Source organism: Miscanthus floridulus, chromosome 6 (assembly GCF_019320115.1).
Source record: "Miscanthus floridulus cultivar M001 chromosome 6, ASM1932011v1, whole genome shotgun sequence".
NCBI classification, from domain to species: Eukaryota; Viridiplantae; Streptophyta; class Magnoliopsida; order Poales; family Poaceae; genus Miscanthus; species Miscanthus floridulus.
Genome location: NC_089585.1, coordinates 14,429,029 through 14,434,005, shown reverse-complemented (window position 1 = coordinate 14,434,005; position 4,977 = coordinate 14,429,029).

Below are 4,977 nucleotides of genomic sequence, written 5' to 3'. Positions count from 1 at the left end.
TAACAAGGATGTAGTATAACAAAGGTAGACAAGGTATAATGCAGCAACGGTTGCAAACAACTCCTGAACATAATGCATCAATTAAAGTAAAGCATTTAATTAATAATTGCAAACCAGGGAGAAAAATGCTCCGGGCTTGCCTCTCTCGAAGGAGCTCAGGCGGTGATCGGGGTACTCTGGAAGTTCCTCAACGTCCTCCTCGTCTACTTCAGTCACTTCCTGCGGCTGCACCTTGAGCTGCTCCCCGGGCTCCTTGGGTATGACGACTGGGCTCTCGGTTTGTGATCCTGTATGATGCAGGTGCGTAAGTGCTTATGCAAAAGGTGCATCGGATGAAATGAACACAATGAATATGCTTGAATGCAAGGTAGTCAACATCATCCAAGAACATGTACTACAAGCACATGTCATCTACTGCACTCTCTTCTACTACTAATATGCTAAGTCAACACATCTCATTAAATGCTTCAAAGATACACCAAAGCTTCACTAATTTCTTAATCATGCACAAAGCAACATTTGATTAAACCCTAATTAATAATAGGTTTGAATAGCAACATCTATTTTTATAGCTTAGAAAAATCTTAGAAAATTACCATAGCACAGTACTACCTAAGTAGTCTACCATTAAATTTTTATGGCATTTAGATAAGTGGATTAGCCTACACAAAAATGACAAGCTATGGCATAATTATGAACATTAAAATACTTTGTACTGTGAAAAGTGTCAAACAACAGATGTAATATTTTTCCTATGTTCTACACAGTAAATAATCGCTGCACAAAAATTATCACATGCATATTTTATACAAATTTTGCTCTCTAGCAAAAATAACAAAAATCAGCCATTAAAGGCACTTGAACTACACCTCATAATTTTTCTACAGGACATGCATGGTATATATTTTTCCTAGGAAGTACATTACACAAGAAGAGTAACAAACTTAGAAGCATATTTTTCTGATACATATAGGTTTTACTACACATTTTACAAAATATCAGCAATATCAAGAATTAAATAAAGCTCTACGTTAAAGTATCTCAAAAATGACATGCAATATTTTTATCATGTAGATCTGGTGATAAGGAACACAACAAAATTTGTTTCAACAAATTTGGAGCCATTTTGAGCAAGTTATAAATTCCCAAAACATTTAAATAGAAATATGAAAATCATTTCTTAAATCCTTTAAAAAATCAGCCGATGAAAATGCTGTGTGCACCCGGTGCTATGCAGCCAGACCCGAGTCAGGGTGCTGACGAGCGGGTCCTCATGGTCAATGGCCCCCACTTGTCGATCAGATCGAGACAGGGGCGAAGCTGACCGGCTGGCTCTCGCCGACGGTGAGCTAGCCAGCGGTACGGTCACCACCAGCATCTCATCCACAACGAGGCAGATGCAGTGCACCAAGAGAAGGCATGGGAGGAGCTCAGAATGGAGCTCAACGGCACACATGGCAGAGCAGAGGCACGGCTCATCGGTGGTACGCCGACTTCGGCCACGGCAGGGCGTAGGGAGGCGCGCAAGAGTTTCGCGATGGCAAGGCGGTGCTCATTGCACGCAAAAGGAAGGAGAGAGGTGGAGTGGAGAGGGGCTATCCTCGTGGAGCCAAGCTCCGGTGAGGAAGAGCTTACTCCAGCGAGGAATTACCGGCCGGAGAAGACTTACCATGGCGAACAAACTCGAGCACCGGTTGCGAAAGGTGGAGGCGATGCTACTAGCGAGATGGAGATGGCTCCGATGCACTGGAGCGGCCAGAACGGCCAACTCCAGCAATGGCGCGTGGTGGAGGCGAGTGCTGCGGCTGCTGCTAGCGCTGGCGGAGGCGAGAGAGCGAAGTGGAGGAGTGAGGAGGAGCGCAGCGCGGTCAGGCAGATGAAGGTGCGACAGGAGGGCACATGGCAGGCCGGGGTTGCCGCACGACGTGCGCGCTCTATCGTGGCCGGGTGAGTGCGCGGTGACGGGCATGGCGTGCGGGAGCAGGGGTGTGGCACTAAACAGGCCGGGCTAGCTTGCGTAGCTGGGCCGAAGGCGAGGCGCGCGGCCCATTTAATGAAAAATGTTCTTTTTCAAATTCTTTTCAAATCCTTTTTCATTGAAATGAAATTTTGAACTATTTCAAAGTAGTTTCAAAAGTTGGTGTAAAAATGAAAGTTGTTCCATTTTTCAAGATCTACAACTTTTCTTTTATGACCAAAGTCCAATTTCAAATAGATTTTGAATTACAAAATAAAATCAATATTAACTCAAAACCCTAATTTTGGAGAATTGTTTTTAAAGGCAAAATTTGGTAAAAATTTAAATATGAACTTTGCTCCAAATTGTATCCTAAGTATTTATAAGCTATCTTAGTGATCAAAATAAGAAATCATGGCATCCAAACATGAGCAGGGCATTTCACATTGTTTTAAACATAATGAAATTCAATCAACTTAAGCACGACATGAAATGACACTTCATTTCTTTCGAAATGAAATGCATGAATGATGCTTATGCATGAGGTGATGATGATTATGCTCATGGGATGAAATGGTAATGCACGCTTAACACCGAGGTGTTACACAAAGTATATAATGCTTGGAAATTTAAGGGTAGAAGCGACATAGTTGTTCTATGTTCCAAGCGTTGGTGAGGATTTCGCCCTTCTCGTTGACTAGCTTGTAGGTCCCAGGCTTTAGCACTTGGACAACGATGTACGGCCCTTCCCATGGTGGGGTCAGCTTGTGGCGTCCCTTATTGCTCTGCCTCAGTCTCAGCACCAGGTCGCCCACTTTTAGGTTTCAGCTTCGAATGCGCCGGGCTTGATAGCATCGTAGGGCTTGCTGGTACTTGGCTGAGTGTAGCAGCGCAATGTCTTAGGCTTCCTCCAGTTGGTTGAGGGTGTCCTCATGGGCAGTGCGGTTGCTTTGCTCGTTTAGGCCTGTAGCCTTGGGGAACTGTACTCCAAGTCAGTGGGGAGGATGGCCTCAGCTACATAGATCAGGAAGAACGGTGTGAACCCTATGGCTTGGCTCGGAGTGTTCCTCAGGCTCCAGATGACCGACGGGAGTTTGGCAAGCCATTTCTTGCCAAATTTCTTCAACTGATTGTATATTCTTGGCTTGAGGCCCTGTAGGATCATGCCGTTGGCATGTTCTACTTGGCCATTTGTCCTGGGGTGTCCTACGGCTGACCAGGCCACATGGATGTGGTGGTCATCGTAGAACATCAGGAACTTGTGGCCAATGAATTGTGTCCCATTATCAGTGATGATGGTGTTTGGAACCCCAAACCTGTGGATGATATCAGTGAAGAACAGCGCCGCTTGCTCGGATTTGATTCGAGTGATCAGATGAGCCTCGATCCACTTAGAGAACTTGTCGATCGCTACCAGCAAATGGGTATAGCCCCCGGGGGCCTTCTGTAGAGGCCCAACCATGTCTAGCCCCCACACGGCGAATGGCTATGTAATGGGGATGGTTTGGAGGGCTTGGGCCGGGAGGTGCGTCTGCCGCGCATAGTACTGGCATCCCTCGCAGGAGCGTACCAGCTTGGTGGCGTCAGCAACCACCGTTGGCCAGTAGAACCCTTGGCGGAAGGCATTTCCGACAAGCGTCTGAGGCGCTGCATGGTGCCCGCAGGCTCCTGCGTGCAAGTCCCAAAGTAGAGCTTCACCTGCCTCGGTGGTGATGCACCATTGGAGGACGCCAGATGGACTTCACCTGTACAACTCGCCGTTGCTGAGGACATAAGTTTTGGCTCATCGTACAAGCCGTCGGGCTTCGGCACTATCTGCAGGAAGCTCTCCTCGAACAAGGCAATCAAGGAACGGGACTCGCCAGTCTATGCCCTGGTCGGCCTTGGGAGGTTCCACGTTGATTTCCATGGCCTCGAGCTCGGCCACGGGGGCCTCGGTGACAGAGGGGGCCTTGGGCCCTGTGGTGGGCTCGATCGGTGGGCCTTCTTCCGCCACCGAGGAGTAGTCGATGGAACGCTTATGGAGGTCTCTAGCGAAGATGTTCGGGGGGGACCGAGGCCTGTGCTGATGCCACCTTTGCTAGTTCATTCGCGGCCTCGTTGAATTTTCGCACAATGTGGTTGAGTTCGAGACCGTCGAACTTGTCTTCTAGGCGACATACCAACTTGTAGTACGCCTCCATTTTGGGGTCATGGCAATTCGACTCCATCACTTGATCGACGATGAGCTACGAATCGCCTCGTATGTCGAGACGCCGTACTCCAAGTTCGATGGCGATCTACAAGCCGTTGACGAGGGCTTCGTACTCAGCTGCGTTGTTGGAGGCGTCGAAGTAGAGCCGAATCATGTAGCGCATGTGCACTCCGAGGGGTGAGATGAAGAGCAGACCCACGCCTGCCCTGGTCTTCATCAGGGACCCATCAAAGTACATGGTCCAGCATTCCGCCTGGACTTGAGCAGGCAGCAGTTGGGTGTCGGTCCACTCAGCCACAAAATCGGCCAAGACCTGGGATTTAATTACTTTTTGAGGCGCAAAAGACAGGGCTTCCCCCATGAGTTCGATGGCCCACTTGGCTATTCTACCCGAGGCCTCCCAGTTCTAGATTATCTCTCCCAGAGGGAAAGACGACACCACGGTCACCGGGTGAGACTCAAAGTAGTGATGCAGTTTGCGTCGAGTCAAGACTATGACGTAGATCAGTTTCTAGATGTGGGGGTAGCATGTCTTAGTCTCGGAGAGCACCTCGCTGATGAAGTAAATAGGTTGTTGGATGGGTAGAGCATGCCCCTCTTCCTGCCTCTCGGCCACTACGACCGCACTGACCACTTGGGCCGTTGCGGCAACATAGAGTAAGAGGGCCTCGCCCTTGGTCGGTGACACTAGGATGGGAGGATTGGTGAGCAGTGCCTTGACCTTGGTGAGGGCTTCTTCGGCCTCGAGGGTCCAAGAAAAGCATTTGGATTTTCTCAAGAGACGGTACAGGGGCAAGCCTTTTTCGCCAAGGTGCGAGATGAAGCG